Source organism: Hipposideros armiger, unplaced genomic scaffold (genome assembly GCF_001890085.2).
Source record: "Hipposideros armiger isolate ML-2016 unplaced genomic scaffold, ASM189008v1 scaffold_1154, whole genome shotgun sequence".
Lineage (NCBI taxonomy): Eukaryota > Metazoa > Chordata > Mammalia > Chiroptera > Hipposideridae > Hipposideros > Hipposideros armiger.
This window is the reverse complement of record NW_017732504.1, coordinates 8233-26096: the sequence shown is the minus strand read 5'-3', so window position 1 is coordinate 26096 and position 17864 is coordinate 8233. Positions and strand designations below refer to the sequence as shown.

Sequence of the window (17864 nt, the reverse complement as noted above, 5' to 3'; positions counted from 1 at the left end):
CTAGTTGTGGAGGACGTTGCTTCACTGGCCCAAGTTGGCACCATCATTGCTCTCTTCCCGGGTGAGGCAGATCAGTCGCCAGCTTCTGGATGGCTGCTTATGGCTGCTGCTGGCCACCCACTGGCTGCTGGCTACACATGGTAGCTTATGGCAACCAACTGCAGCAGGGGCTGCAGCCTACACTGTTGCCAGCGACTCTCACCAGCCCAGCTCCAGGTTGAGCTGTTGTTTAGCATCTTAGCTGTAGAGGGCAGTGTCACTGGCCCTCATATGTGGGATCCGAACTGGGGCCCTTGGCATCCCAAGCCAGCTCTTAACCAACGTGCCACTCGGCCAGCCCAGGATAAATTTCTTATGACTCAAATTACCAAAAGTCAAACAAGAAACAGAAATTAAATTTAAAGAAATTTAATTTTTAGTATAACAAACACCCTACCCCAGAGAAGGTCCAGATGGTTTTACCAGTAAGTTCTACCAACATTTAAGGCAGATATAATACTATTCTTTTCCAAACTTTTTCAGAAAACAGAAAAAGAAAACATTCTCTTCTACATTTTGAAGTCAAATAACCATGACACCAAGACCTGACAAAAATATTACAAGAAAAAAATTATAGTTCAATATGTCTCATGAACACAGACATGCAAAAAACATATAAAGTATCAAACTGAATCCATTTCATTTTGGAATCACAAGTATGTTTTATATAAGACAAAAACGAATCAAAAAATTTAAAGATCCCTACTAAGCAAAAGCAAACACTTATCTGTTCATAACACTACTGACAGGGTAAATAAAAAAAGGGAAATGATTATTTCAAAGAACTTTAAAATACAATCACTTGACATTAGATCCCTGTACAATGTAACATATAGGCAAAATAACTATAAACTGTTTTTCAGTAATTATACTGTTATTAATAATACTGGAATTGTCAGTCTAACAAAGTGGGTCTCAACCTTCCTAATGCCGTGACCCCTTAATATAGTTCCTCATGTTGTGGTGACCCCCAACCATAAAATTATTTTCATTGCTACTCTATAACTCTAATTTTGCTACTGTTATGAATCGTAATGTAGATATCTGATATGCAGGATGTATTTTCATTGTTACAAATTGAACATAATTAAAGCATAGTGATTAATCACAAAAACAATATGTAATTATATATTGTGAAATGTTTATAATTCATGAAGTGTTGTTTTACCTCCAATACTGCTGCTTTCACACAGCAGCTGCTTTCTACACAGTAGCTGCTCTCTACACATGTGTGACTGGTCCGCATAAGTACATTATGGCACCAACCTTGTCACATACACCTGTATTTGTATGGGGTGTATGTGATGGGGTTGGCGTGATGATGTCATCACGCTGGGTACTCGTATGTGGGCGTATCTGCATGTGGGTAGACTCGCCTGGATATGGATAGAGGAGCGGTGTCTCGGTTCCTAAGACCATCGAAATATGTGTTTTCCAATAGTCTTAGGTGATCCCTGTGAAAGGGTCGTTCGACCCCCAAAGGGGTCACGACCCACAGGTTGAGAACCGCTGGTCTAACATATATACATATATATATATATATATATATATATATATATATATATGTGTGTGTGTGTGTGTGTGTGTGTGTGTGTGTATAATATGTATTCTGAAATGATTCTGCACACATACACATATATCAATGAGAATAAAGCAAGTAGTTATCTTAATGTTATTAGGAGTAACAATTTTAGAGTGTAAAAAGAAATATAAATTTTTTTTTTAAGATTTTTATTGGGGAATTGGGGGGATGGGAACAGTGCTGGGGGATTGGGGAAGGGGAACAGACAAGTTGCTGTCGTTTTGTTCTTCAATCTAGTTCTGGAGGACGTTGCTTCACTTGCCCAAGTTGGCACCATCACTGCACTCTTCCAGGGCGAGGCAGATCAGTCGCAGGCTTCTGGACGGCCGCTCACTGCGGCTGCTGGCCGCTCACGCTGGCTGCTGGCTACACACGGTAGCCCATGGCAACCCACTGCCACAGGGACTGCAGCCTACGCCGTCGCCAGCGACTCACGGCAGCCCAGCTCCAGGTTGAGCTGTGTTCAGCATCTTAGCTGTGGAGGGCAGTGTCACTGGCCCTCATATGTGGGATCCGAACCGGGGCCCTCTGGCATCCCAAGCGAGTTCTTAACCATCGTGCCTCTCGGCCGGCCCAAGAAATATAAATTTAAAAAAATAAAAAAAAAATCAAATGGAAATATTAGTATAAATCCAGGATTTATTTTTGTCTTTCTAAAAAAATATGTATTTAACCAGCTCTGTTAAAGGCCTACAAATAATAACATCCAGAAGCAATGAGAACTCCTACTCTTCTAATTGTGGCTTCTTCAAACCACTTCCCATTAAAAGGAACCAGGGCTCCATAGAAAAGAGGCCGATTTCATGTTTGGGAGAGGAAAACATACAAGAGAGCCTAGAACTTCTTTTCACACCAGAAAGTTTGGAACCTACCAAAGATTACTGGGGTCATGTCAAAAGGAATCCACAAGGAGCCAAATCAGAGGAAGTGTAGAGATGGTCCCACTGGCCATAGATGGACAATTTGAGTATTAAGAACAATAACTGCTATGGACTGAAAAATATAAAATATCTTTAAATCCACAAGTTCATAATGATAACTTAAAAGGAAAAACACATGATAAACTTTGGAAGAAGTACCCCAGCTCATAAATACTGAAGAAATGATAGAATCAGAATATCATTTTGGAACTCCTGATAAAATAATGGATTCCAAGTAAAGATGATCAACAGCTCCTAACATCACATAACGAAAAACAACCAAGTATTAGGTACCACTTCACAGACATACACATCATTATGTATGAAGGATTAGTGCAAAACAAACAAGCAAAACACACACACAAAAAGACGTGAACCTGATCAAGCCTCTAGAATTAAATACCAGTTTACAAGAAATACAGGGATAGAGGAACATGTAAAATGACACCACACATATGTAATCAACAAAATGCAGATTATGGGTAACTGTAAGAAAACTGTTTTTGGAACTGTAAGAAAAGAGAAAGAGAAAGATTTAAGAACTGTATCACACTATTACACTAAACAGACACTGTTTGGATATTGATTCTAACAAACCATCAAAAAATATTTATAGACAATAGGGAAAATTTGTACTCTGGCTATTTCATGACATTAAGAAAGTTTTGGGGCCGGCCGAGAGGCGCGTTGGTTAAGAGCTAGCTTCGAACGCCAGCTCTAAGCAGCAGGGCCTCAGTTCAAATCCCACGTGAGGGCCAGTAACACTGCCTTCTACAGCTAAAATGCTGAACAACAGCTCGACCTGGAGCTGGGCTGCCATGAGTTGCCAGCGACAGCGTAGGCTGCAGCCCCTGCTGCAGTGCGCTGCCATAAGCTACCGTGTGTGGCCGGCACCCAGGGTGAGTGGCCAGCGGCCAGTGTGAACTGCCAAGAGATGCTGTGAGTGGCCATCCAGAGGCTGGTGACCAATCTGCCTCACCTGGTAAGAGTGCAATGATAATACCAACATGGACCAGTGAAGCAACATCCTCCACAACTGGACTGAAGAACAAAAGGACAGCAACTTGTCTGTTCCCCTTTCCCTGATTCCCAGCACTGTTCCCTTCCCCCAATTTCCCAATAAAAATCTTTAAAATAAAAAAAGAAAGTTTTGTTTGTTTCTTTTTAGTAGTGATGATATTGTGGTTATTTTTTTAAAAGAAAAAGTTCTTTTTATTTCTCTTGTAGAAACACATGTTAAAATATCTGTGGATGAAATTATGTAACTGGATTTTACTTCAAGATAATCTATGGGTTTTTTTGGGGGGTGGGGGTCAGCACGGAATAGTGAAGCTATAGATAAACTGTTTTATCTATAACATAGATAGATACACATTAAAATGTTTAGCTATAGATAAAACATGTGTAGCCATAAATTGATATTCATTGAAGCTGAGAGATGGGTAGGGTACATGGGGATACATTACACTACACTTTAGTTTTGGATAAGTTTGAATTTTCCATTAGAAGTTTTAAAAAAAGACTTTAAGGATAGGTTCCAAATATGAACCATGTTTCATTCCAAGGGAGGATTTTTGAATAATTGTTATTTTCTTGTTTCTTTTTGTATTTTTTAAATTGTGTCAACAAACATGTACTACTTTGATGTCAGAAAACAAGGAAGTAAAAGCTTCCTGGAATTTAAAACAAGAACATGAAATGGTTTAAAAAATAAATTCTCAATAAGTTCATAGAAAAAAAGAATATTTAATAGTATAAATTCTAAGACTTTTTAAAAAATTGGATAATGGAGAAAGAGATAGGGAGGGCGAAAAGTGAGGAAATGTACCAATTTTATTATTACTCAGAGTTGTAAATCAGGTAGAATTTATGTCAAAAGCATTAAAAAAAACTAAAAGCAGGCCACTTCTAGAAATTTGCCCCAAAGATAAACCTCTACAGATAGAAGCCATATATACAGTTTCTGATTGCTCCATTATGTAATGGCAAAATACTGGGGGTGGGGGGAAGCCCACCTATAAGAGACTGGCTAAATAAACTATTACACTCACACAAAATGTAGCTATAAGAAAGGATGTGGAAGATGTCTATAGCCTGCTACAGAATGATCTGTGGGATATATTAAATGTGTGAGAGAAAAAAAATGAAGGTGCAGAACAGTAGACATAGAATCCTCCCTTTTAATTAAGAATGGAAACAATAAAATATGTATGTGTGTATACATATATGTATGTATATATATGTATACACACACATAACCATAGGTATTGTTTAAAAGAAAAATAGAAGAATAAACCAAAGATAATTACAGGTAGTTATATATAGAGGAAAGAAGAAAACAGAGTGGAGGGGACAGGATTGGACACCAGACTTCTCTGAATTCGCCTTGTTCTGTAGTTTTGATTTTTGAAATATGTAAATATTTTAAGTAATTTTAAAATAAAGTTAAATCAAAGCTGGGGAAAATTTTCTCTAAAAGTAGATGCAAGATGAGACAAACGAGCCTGTCTCTCAAGTTGGTGGCTTAACTATATGAGAAGTGTTATTTTAGGTGACTTTAAAAACACAGCATGGGCCCAGTTCCGATTCCACATGAGGGCCAGTGATGCTGTGCCCTCTACAGCTAAGATTGTGAACAGCAGCTTGACCTGGAGCTGGGCTGCCGTAAGTGGCCGGCTGAACCAGACCAGCTCGCTCAACCGAACGCCCCTGGCTCATCAGCCAGGAACTCACCAAACGGGTCCTTGAGAGGATTGGGTGGGAGACAAGAAATAAAAGAGGGACTCAGTCTGCTGGTGGCAAAACTGAGACCTCGTTTATTGGGCATACAAGATTCTTAAGGGGAAGCAATTTCCTCATTTTAGGGAGTGATTCACTAAAGCTAAAACTTATGGGCTGAGGAGAAACAATTTCCTCAGCAACAAGCTATGTTATACACAATATAAACCAATGATATAGCTAGGCAAGGTTAAACTGAGGCAAATACAAACTGTCTACAAGTCGACAGTAGAAAGTTCCAAGCATGTGAAGCAGGTCCATGGTAGAAAGTCCCAGAGTGGTGATGTATGTTGAAACTGCAAGTCCATAGTCCATGAGCAACTGAGTCCCTTAGTCCATAAGCTTTCCCTATCAGCAAGCTGGGGTCTTTACTCTTTGTGCTTGCATTGTCCGGAAGCAGTTTAAGGCAGAAACACTGTCCCACAGGTCCCCACCAAACTGCTCTAAGGCCGCTCACCTCAGGCCTGTATCTACCTGGAGACTGAAGCTTGCCAACCTAAAGCCTCAGTGTCCCTGGCTGATCCCAGCCAGCTCACAACAGCTGGCAACGGCATAGGCTGCAGCTCCTGCTGCAGTGGGCTGCCATGAGCTATCGTGAGTGGCCAATAGTCAGCGTGAGTGCCCGGCAGCCAAAAAGAGCTGCTGTGAGCTGCCGTGAGCAGCCGTCCAATGACCAGCAACTGACTGCCTCAGCTGGGAAAAGCACAATGATAACACAATGAAGCGACGTCCTCTCCAAACAGACTGAAGAACAAAAGTACAGCAACTTGTCTGTTCTTTTCTCCCAATTCCCCAATTAAAAAATAAAAATAAGAAACAAGGTTTGTGAGTGATATTGACATACAAGACATAAGCAAAATGGAATATGCAAGGCATGCGTTCTTGTGCACTTTATAAATTGAAATACTAGACTTTTGGATTGATATTAGAATATTTTTTAAAAGCATGAAAACATAATATGGGACTGACAGCTGCTGTCTTAATCTCATAATTATTATGTTAACAGATCCTTAACTTCTTATTTCCGAACTTTAAAAATACAAATAGCCTCACCATAATCAACAGTCTATGGATGCTTTCAGTAGCGTCACAATTAGTTTTCCGTTGATTGTTTAAACACCCAGAATTAGAGAAGCCCTATCTATTCAAGCAATTACTAGAAGATACAATTTCTTCACAGGGTCAGATGACTCCTATAGGTCATCCTGCTCTTTATTACAAGCATGGAGGTATTAGAAGTGCGCCTCTAGTAGTCCTGAAAATTCAGTCTGTGATTCCTATAAAGTAGACTGAACAGCAAACTGATTTTATAACTACATCCTTAAGCACCTTAAAGATCAGTTTTCGTTATCACTTGGATTAAACCACAATAAATACTGTCATTAGGATTACACTAAATCACATTAGGAGCCATCAGGGATTGGCGTAGGTATAGGACCCCATCTCCCTTTACTAGCTCAATTCATGCATCAGAATTCTTCCTCCTTCCTGTGCGGCACTGGCACTGAAACAGGTTAATACACTGATCACTTAGCCAGACTCTTGATAGGCCCTTTCTCTCACACACTCTGCCTCTTAAACTGAAAAAGAAGCTACTCACGTGAATCCTTCCCACTACCAGGATGGTGGGCTTGGTGTGAAGGTCAATATTGCCAGCACATGTGGAAGGGAGCCCACAGCCAGACCCTGAGATAAGGGTTATAATTCCGTGACTTCCCCTCCTCTCAGAACTACAATGATCATTTCATCTGTAGCAACACTGCCAGTGACAGGCTTGGGAGCTGAGAATATTTCTGAAAAGTATTCTCTCAGTTGTTAATTACTAAGAACAACTACAAATTTCTAGCCAGCACCCCTCATGAGACTATTAAGTGTTTGAGAGAGGCTTTTTCTTTTCCTTGATCCCTGGAGGCAGACAAGGTCTCACATAGAGGAGAGCAGGAAAGGAAATGCTTAGGTCTAACACATGAGGGATTGGCTGTGAGTCTGTGTCTCTCTGGATTCTCCACTTCCCTGGGAAGTTTTTCTGCTCCAAAACTAGTGCTTTCCTAATCTTCAGACCACCAAGCTGAATCATCACTTAAGGCATTAGGAGAGAAATGGAATGAAAGAAAATAACTTGGGAAGAATATTCAAAGACATACAAATAAACGGAAGAACACGATGTAAATAACTCCCTATAGAAATGATTTGCACAAATCAAAGTTAATTAATTTAGCTTCATTTGCATAATCCAATGCCAATTAATAGGAAAACATACTTTACACTACTTACCTTTATCAATAAGTATTAGACAAATTAGACAAAACAATATACATAGAACAAAGATAAGGTTCTAGAAGAATCTTACAAATAAAAGCACTCAGATCAGCTGGCTCAATAAACAGATTCTACCATTCTTGTAAATATCTGTGAGCCAATGTTTCATTACTTAATTCAGGAGAATCCAGTGGTTACCACAATTCTCTACCTTTTTTTTTTTTACTTATTTATTGGTTGCTGAATTATCAGTAATGAGCACTTGTTGCTTTGGTAATTAAGAAACAGAAATTAGGAGTGAAACTGATCCTTTGGTTTTCCCTACAAACCAATCCACATTTGATGCAGGCTCACTATACAACTGCCAATTTTCAAGTCAGGGGCTAGAGTCGTACAGTGGGCAACCCAAACCTTACATGAACATGCACTCATTTACACTTATGTGCAGATGCAAACACATGTGCATGCACACTGACACACTCACATATACTCACATAATTATTATATACATATACAGTCACATACTCACACAATTTCAGTGCAAATTTACAAACTTTCATGCATACAAGCACATACAAACACACTCATTATCATAAGCAATCACGACAGATTCACACAGACATATTCACTCTCATAAAATCAATTTACACAGTCACTGTATGTGTGTGTGTGTTTTGCTGCTATTCATATACAGAAGAGTAGTTGTGTCTTCTGACCTCTGGATGCTAGAAATGGGGGTCCTTCCCATGATTTGTAATCCTTCCAACCCTGCAACAACCCATAAGGACAATATTCAAAATACACAACCTTAAAAATTGCTTTGAGCATTGCCACCATAGGTCAGCATGTATGGTAAGAAAGTTGGAGTGTTTGGGGGACAGGCAGTGCATGGGTGTGTGAGAGAGTACAGTGAGAGTGAGGGCACAGGGAAAGGGACTATATGGATAAGGTCATGGTGAAGAAAGCCTGGGGAATGGGAGAATGGAAAGATATATGCAGAAGGATAAAACAAAAAATGTTAAATGTGGTGGAGGGGTTAAAGTGCATTGCCAGATTTGAGGATTCAAGGGGGCAAAGTGTGCAGAAAAGTTAAAAATCTGGCCATAATGGTCCTAGGGAAATAGGGGTGTGGGTTTCACAGAAATGGAGAAGATAGTGTGGATAGGGAGTTTGGGGTCAAAATGTTGAAGGTCAGTGGTTAGTAAAACTCCCAGAAGACTTAATGTCTATGAGGGGTTAAAAACATGGTGAGAGAGGAGGAAGGGGGATGTTGTGTGGCAGGCAGGTGCTGGAAATATAGTATGGCCCAAGGCAGATAGAAAGTGTGGGAAGAGATGAAGCATGGAGGAGATAATGAGCAAAAAGAGGGAGTCAAAATAGGCACAAGGGAGAGCTGGGGAGGACAGTGGGCATGAGTGAGTCAAGGAGCCCAGGAGAAAGGTCAGGGATTATAGGGCTGATAATAATCCTTGTGAGCTGTGGATTGGGTTCATGGAGGAGTTGAGAATGCTTGACAGTTGAAGCTGGGAATCAAGCTTGTGAAAGTTGCATAAAGTTTACGGTGACAATGCTCTGTGAGAACGTCAGTGCCAATGATAGTTCACAAAATTCCATGCTGGTGATTTTGATCACAACGATGCTCCTCAATCAGGGAGGCCTACTGAGGTTGATGACGACAAAATAAAGGCATTGATTGAGTCATACCCATGTTACATGACACAAGAGACTGCAGAAACATTGAACATCCATCATTTAAGCATTCACAACCACCTGAAGAAGCTGGGATATGTAAGCAAGCTCGATATTTGGGTTCCGCATGAACTCAAAGAAGTTCATTTGATGGCATGTATAAACATCTGCAATATGCTCATTAAACGTGAGGAAAACGATCCTTTTTTAAAGCTACTGATAACTGGTGATGAGAAGTGAACTGTTTACAACAATGTGGTGTGCAAACGGTCTTGGTCCCGACGTGATGATTTGCCTCAAATGACACCGAAAGCAGACATTCATCAGAGGTAGGTTATGCTCTCAGTGTGGTGGGATTTCAAAGGTGTCATGTTTTTGGAGCTCCTGCCAAGGAACCAAACAATCAATTCAAATGTGTACTGTTGGCAATTGGACAGTTTGAATGAATACATCATCCAGAAACGTCCAGAGCTAGTTAATTGTGAAGAGTTGTGCTCTATCGCCACAACACAAGACCACACACAAGTTTGATCACCTGTCAAAAATTATTGGAGCTTGGATGGGATGTGTTGCCACATCCACCATACTCGTCTGACCTTGCACCATCAGACTTCCACTTGTTTCGCTCTCTTCAAAACTCCTGGGCTGGCTGAGTGGCTCAGTTTGTTAAGAGCTCGTGCAAGAGTGCGAGTTCAAGTTCTGAGCAATAGTGGTTCAATGCCCGGCCTGAGCTGAGTTGCTGATGAGCTGCCAACAGGTGGCAGGATGGCTCAGCTAAAAAAAACAACTCCTTGTATGATATAACATTCCATTCAGATGAGGCTGTAAATCAGCACCTTGTTCAGTTTTTCGCAAATAAAGACAGGTCCTTCTATGAACGAGGAATATGAAGCTCACTGAAAGATGGCAAAAGGTTATCGAACAAAAAGGGCAATATATCATTGATTAATCTTTGTTCTTTATATAAATAAAAGATCTTTGAAAAACATAGACAAAATGGGTAATGACTTTTCCAACAACCCAATATAAAATGTCCCTCAAACCACTTAAATAGAACATACAGTATAGGAATGAAAGTCAAATTTTGGCTACACAACACTCAGCAGCATTCTCATTCTTCCTTTGAGAATCCACTTAAAGGAGGTGACTAGGACAGGTCAGGCAGTAGAGGATGTTTACTGGTATCCGGCGTTATAAATACTGGGAAGAGGTGCCAGTCCACCCTGTCCCAAACTCTGAATATTTATTGAAGAACTGTTATGCCCCAAAGGATTTTTATGCCCCAAACCTGATATGATGAAAATATCTTAGGTCTTGTGGTATTTCTAAAATATAACACGTTAAGATTTACATGCTATAAAAAGCTTATATTTGTAAGCCTTACTGTAAGAAAATAAAACATAACAAGATAACTAAAAATTTTAAGGAAATTTCCCCCTTCCTTCTTATTTACAAGAAATACAAGAGGTAAACAGTAGTAATAGAATTGTAGATATATTGAGAACTTTTAAAATAATATTTTTTTAATGCAAAACTTTCACTGGTCTCATATCACAGGCAAATGAAGTCAGTCTTCATCAAGTACCCAAGAACAATACTATTTTCATCCCAGTGTAACACTTTTCATCTTGGAGGTATATTCTCTTTCTTATGTAGTTTCAGAACATATCTGAATTGTATTGAAATTTCACTACACACACACACACACACACACACACACACACACACACACACAACTAGCATATACTGTTCTTGGCTTAATATCACAGAGGTAGAAAAGTAAAGTTTTCAAGTATAAAAACATGGTGTTCCAGGAGGAAGAAAGGATACCGCATCTGACCTGAGACTCAATGTTTGCCTGAGAAAGAGACAGTATCTCCTCTTACTCTCTAAGCCTTTCTCATTATCTCCTGCATGTTGGGAATATGCTTTTTAAAAATGTCATCAACATAGCCTTTCTGTTATGGGTTGTGTCTCCCCTAAATTCACATGTTGAGGTCTTAAACCCCAGTACCCTAGAATGCTACCTTATTTGGAGTAGGGTGTTTGTAGATGTAATTAGTTGAGATCAAACTGGAAAGGGTGGGCCCCTAATCCAGTATGACTGGCATCCTCATAAAAAGTGAAAATTTGGAGGCAGACATGCACACAGGGAGAATGTCATGTGAAGACTGAAGTTATGCTGCCATAAGCCAAGGAACTTGCAGAAACTTGGCAAGCCCCAAAACAGATCCTTATGTAACATCTTTAGTGGGGACATGGTTTTGCTAGTGCCTTAATCTAGCTTCCAAAACTGAGAGACAATAAATGTCTGTTGTTTAAACCACTCAGTTTGTGGTCCTTTGTTACGGAAGTTTTAGATAACTCATACACCCTTCTTTGCTACCTCACTACCCACAGGCACAATGACCTTGAAATGCAGAAAAGGCTGCCCTTCCGTGTCCTTTGCCACAGGAGGGAAACAGCTCTGATCTGAAACTCATAGCTTGAATTTCTCCTCGTATCTTCATGGGAATCCCCACCTAGAAGCACTGTTTTAAGTAGTTTCCATAAATATAATCACCTACATGTCAAATAATTCATACTAGAGAAAACTAAAGCTCTAAATTCTTCTCAAACATTCAAGTTAAATTCTGCATAGTAATTAAGTACAAATTACAAAACCTACAACGACTGTATAAGTTACAAAGAACCTGTGGAAAGATCCTGTTATCTTCATTTTATTATTTCATTTAATTATTTGAGGTTTCTTAAAAAGGCTACATTACTATTGATGGTTTTCAACCTGAGGTTTGACATCGGTTCTTGTTTGTCCTTCATTACAATCCTTTCATATGTCACCATTAATCCTTTCATATGTCACCATTAAAGTGTCCAGGTAGGGTTTAATAAGATGAAAGGACATACTTCATTAAGTGAGGTTCATCCATGTCCAAAGTTTCTTGGAAGAACTGGAACACTGAATTTATGATACAATATGATATAAATTTGAATGAGAGCATGATGAGTCACATATAATAGATGTAAAACTATGAAATAAGTCAGCGTGATTAACAAATTAAGGACTTTCTTCTCCAGATTTGTTGGTATGAGGTTTTTATGGTGGTTAGGGGGTGGGACTGAGGAGAGGGTACCAGATTGTGGCTTAAACTTGTAACCAGTGCCAAAGAAAGGGGCACACAGGCTTTCTAGTCAGCTTGCCTAAATTTTGGGTAGAGTGGGAAGAGAGATGGGAGACTTGAAAGGTGTTAGTAGTCAAACAATTTAAAACAATGAAGTCAGGGGCTGGCCAAGTGGCTCAGTTGGTTAAGAGCTCAAGCGCTGAGCAACAGGGTCGCCGGTTTGATTCCCACATGAGCCAGTGACACTGCGCCTGAGCTGAGCTGCCAACAGGTGTCAGGATGGCTCTGTGGTTAGAGCATGCGCTCCTAGCAACAAGGTTTCCGATTCGACTCCCTCATGGGATGGTGGGCTATGGCCATCTGCAACTAAGAGTGAACACGGCACCTTGAGCTGAGCGGCCGCGAGCTGCTGACCGGCGGCCAGAAGGCAACTGGACTTGGATCAGAGCTAGCTGTGCCCTCCACAACTAAGATTGAAGAACAACAGCTTGGCTGTTCCCCTCCCCCAATTTCCCAACACTGTTTCCTCTTCCCCAATTCCCCAATAAAATCTTTAAAAAAAAAAAAAAATGAAGTCAGACTTTAATTCAACCCTGAATATTTACTCTGAAACTTTCTCACTCCTTGGTAGGAAAAAAAATCATGATTTTCCTCATGCTAATAACAGACATCAATATAGTCTTTTATACAATATGGTCATTGAAAGTCTTTGTGTAATAGTGTAAATTGCCTGTGATATTTACAGTAGTTTAATGAAAATGTGTATAAATGTTTATCAGACAATAAATATAATAATTTTACTAGGAGAGTAAAGACTATAAAAATCTCAATTTGTGATTAACATAATAAGCCTATGGCTCATGCTTATTTTTCAACTGTTAAAATTCATTAGTTTCTTGTAAAATTTTTCCTTACCACTTTTTCCTTATACCTTTTAAATCTCAATTTATATATTTAATTTAAAATTTATACCTGTAGTAGTAAAAATTTTGGAGGATGACTAGATCATTGGAGTTGTGTTGAAACTTTTACAGCATAAATAAGTTCATAGAATAATGGTAGGTAGAAAGTAAGTGCTCTTTGAATGTGAAGAAAGAGGGGCCTTTATGTCTTTAGTTCAAATAAAGAAGTAGAATGATACAAGACGAACTGAAATCTTGTAATGTGGAGGTAGGAGACCTATTGCTACCCTGAAAGTCACACTGTAATTTTGGTTAAAATATGCTCATTTTACCTCAGAATTATCTCTCAAATTCTTTCCCTTCTTGTCACTATCACTGTCATCATCATCTCTCATCTATGTTGTTGCAGTGCATACCAGGCCCCATATCTCCAAGGTCTTACAGGCCAGCGTCAGTAGATCAGGTTTTCCTGAGATTAATGTAAGTATATTAGATTTTTGTTCATTTTATTAATATATAATTCACATGCCATAAACTGATCCCTTAACAGTGTATAACTAAGTGGGTTTTTGAATACAGAAGTTTGTGAAACCATCAGCACTAATTCCAGGACACCCCAAAAAGAAGCCCTGCACTCTTTAGCATTCCCCACCTTTACCCCTTGGAAACCTGTTGCATTATAGCCGATTCCGTTACCACCCCCCTGCATTAGCCTCTGACCCATTAGTCGAGATAGTGTCTGGGAAAACTGAGGCCGGATGGAATGATATCTGTAAAGCTCTCTCGGGGAGTGTCTCAGGTGACTGGGACCTATTGGAATGATAATAGTTATCTCCACTGGGAGGACACAGTAACAAAGTGTCTTGGGGCTATGTGGTGGAAGTGTGAAGGCACAGGATGTGCTGGAACACAAAGGGAATGCTAATGGAAAAGGTCTTAANAATTGATTGACAGCAGTTTCACTTCTTTACAAACTACTCAATAAAAGCCATGCGCTGACCCGATTCGGGGCTCACTCAGTCTTCTCTGGCTGAGTCCCTTGGTCTCGCTCTTAATCTTACTTTTGTCTCTTGTTCTTATTCAATCTGTGTCGCCCCTTAAGAGAAACCTATTTGCCCTTGCCACGCTGGACGTGACAGAAACCACTAATGTAATTTCTGTCTCTTTGTCCCTATTCTGGACATTTCATATAAATGAAATAATATACTATATGGCCTCTTGTCTTGTGTTTACCTTTTTTCAGTAAAAATCTTTTCAAGTCTCACCCATTGCTTGATTCCTTTTTATGACTAAATAATGCTTCATTGCATGAAGTTCTCTGAACACCTTTCACTTGTTGACTATTCTAAACAATGCTTCTGGGAACATTTGTTTGCAAGTGAGGTGTGTGTGTGTGTGTGTGTGTGTGTACATTTTAAATTCTCTTGGGTATATGTGTAGAGGTGGAATTTTCTCATAAGGATAAGGTAACTCAACTTTCCTTTTTGAGGAACTGCCAAGCTCTCCTCAAAAGCAGTTGCACCATTTTATATTCCTGCCAACAATGCACAGGATTTTATATTCCCTACTTCCTCATCAAGTTATTTTCCATCTTTTTTATTGTAGCTATCCCAGCAGATATAAAGTGGTATCTCATTGTGATTCTGATTTGCATTCCCTAATGACTAATGATGCTGACCATCTTTTCATTTATTTGTTAGGCATTGGTATATCTTGTTTTCAAAAATACCTATTCATTTACTATGCATGTTTTAACTTAAGTTATCTTATTTGTCTGTTTATTTAAAGAACTCTTTACATATGCTGGATATAACATCCTTATAAGGTGTATTACTTGCAAATATTTTCTCCTATTTTGTGCATTATCTTTTCACTTTCTTAACAGTGCCCTGTGATACACAAGTTTTGATGAAACTTTATTTTGGGGAGGGCTTGCTCGTGCTTTTGGTGTAATACATAAGAAACCATTGACTAACCAAATGTTACGAAGATTTATACCTATGTTTTCTTCTAAGTATTTTATAGTTATAGGTCTTGCATTAAATTCTTTGATATGCTTTGAATTACCTTTTGTATAAGGTGTGAGGTAGGGGTTCAACTTAATATTTTCCCATGTTGATATCCAGTTGTCTCGTCTATTCAGTATTTTTAAGCATGAGATTTAGAAATATAATTAAAATCACTCTTTCATTGAGATGAAATGATAGGAGGACCAATGGACCACGGAACCAATACAGCCATGCTGGTTGAGATTGTTAGGCTTTCAAAATATAGAAATAATACTATTGTGAGGGATTGTAACAATCTGTGTTTGGTCACGAAAACATACATACAATTATTTTAGAGTAAGAATTATATAAATTAAGGCAATAATTTGGGAGGAATCTGAACAGGGAAGGAAAGACTGGTGGATCATAGAGATAGTCACTGGCAACTATATCCTGAAGGTCCAGGTTGGATGGAGAAGCCAAAGATCACAGATATGATGCCTTAAATGTGTTAGAGCTTGTGGGAAGGTTTCCAAAGTCTTTATTTGGTCACTGGGTTCTCCCGAAATTGACATTTTCTGCTTCACTCCTACCTTCTAAATTCTACACAGGTCTTTCTCACTGGCAAACTTCAGTGAGAACCATACAGCATTTAAAAGAAAAATATTGGCCACAGCAGACTAGGACAGAACATAATGGGATAAGCAAGAGAAACACCAAACGCACGGGGAGAGGTGGAGAGAAAAGATGTGTGTGAAATAAGGGCTTTTGAAACAGCCCACATATAACGGGGAATAAAAGTATCTGAGAAAACTATAAGCTGTCTTCTCTTGTTCTGCAAACAGAATGTGAGGGTGAAGACATAGTGGTAAATGGCATGGCTAAGCATTAAAGCAGTGTCTGCTGAGAGCCAAACTGCAAATACTGAGAAGGTAATTTATTTTCTTTTACTCTTTTTATTTTGCCTCTGGGCATATAATGAAATCTGTCAAGCCACAGTATCAGTATTTAGCTAATGGAAGAGAGACTACATTGACCACACATGATAATAGACAGTCTTTGCAAAATCAGTTTGGAAAAAGCCCTAAACAAATTAGTCACAACTAGCAGCGACAACAAACTCAAAAAAAAAAGAATCTGATTTCCAGATTTCCATATTATAATATTTAAAACCCCTTCATCTGCTCGTCCTGCCCGTGGTGAGTCCCAGCATCATCAGGAGATGTTCAGAGGCCTGGTGGCTCCTGGTTGGGCCCGAGACCCACATTCATTAAGGATTAGAGTTGCTTCGAGTTAGGTTCCTAACTTTCATCCCTTGTTCCAGGTAGGCACCATGTGCCACATCATTTTCCTGCTTGAAACCGTTCATTCCTTATTCTTCCCCCTCCCCCAATTGCGTTGGATAGTCTTCAGATGGGAGGTGGGTTCTTTTGCACAACATCCTCATCCCCAGCCTGGCCCTGGTGCTCCAATTGTAGCCCCCAGAAATCTGGAAAGCATGTCCCGCTCCTAAGAGCCCCGCCCTGTGTCCTCTCAGGTCAGCCCTTGCCCCTCCCTAGTCCTCCACTTTGTCCTCACCACCTTGGGGAGCCCAACCCATGCTCTGGGGAGGTGACATGTACCTGTTTGGTGACACTGCACAAATCACATCCCACTGGCTGTGCTTACCGTGGTGTATTTATATTCCTGATGCCTCCAATGGAACTGTTCTTCCAGGCAAGTGACATCTTCATTCCATACTCATGAATGCCCAGGTTGAGGACAGAAACAGACTAAAGGGGAAAAGACAGGGGAGGAGAAAAATGAGGGCAAACTAGAGGAATGAAATGGTGGACTTGGAGAAATAACAGAATGCAAGAAGCAGAAGGACAAAAGAAAATACAGAAATACGGTGATCACCGGAGATGAAGGGCAGTAAAATAAGGAATGGGGTGTCTTCATCAGAGGTAGAAGTAGGCCGACAAAGGTGGGTACATCAGACTGGATGGAGGGAGTAAAAGGCCACCCCTAATAAGGGAGGTTGCCCCTAACCTTTCTCCCTTCTTGTCTTACAGCGGTGGTCACTGTGACAATAAGAGCTGTGAGATAATGGGGGCACAGAGGACTAGAGAGGAGGCTGGGTCTTTGATGACTTCCTAGAATATCCTGCAGTACAACGGCTAGACATCCTAGTATGTGAGATGATAAACTTCCTACTTGTTTCAGTCAGAATTTTCCAGGAAATCTTTCACTCACACACAAAACCTAAGCTACCTGACAAAGGACACTTGTTTTCTGTAGTTATACAGTGCAGCATTTAGGAAGAAATCTTGAAATATTTAAATCATACAGTACAAAAATTGTACTTGAAAGCCTTACTCCATTGCTAAGATGGACCTATTTAACTCATGTTGCCTAAAATAGATCATGTGAGAACATTAAAAGTATTATATAAATTTGCATTGTCATTAATTTTTAAATGTATGCTATAATTTCAAGGTTAAAAGAGACACTCATGGGCCGGCCGAGTGGCGCGATGGTTAAGAACTCGCTTGGGATGCCAGAGGGCCCTGGTTCGGATCCCACATATGAGGGCCAGTGACACT

At 39.7% G+C, this 17864-nt stretch overlaps 1 protein-coding gene across 1 annotated transcript in view; it reads right to left on the bottom strand.

Moving 5' to 3' along the window:
* LOC109376575 (zinc finger protein 420) overlaps positions 1–17073 on the bottom strand; it is a 124083-nt gene extending 107010 nt beyond the window's left edge. Inside the window, exon 1 of the mRNA XM_019632589.1 lies at positions 16948–17073. The gene's annotated coding sequence lies outside the window, so the exon portion shown is untranslated. The remainder of the gene's footprint in view (positions 1–16947) is intronic.
* Between the last annotated feature and the right edge of the window lie 791 nt (positions 17074–17864).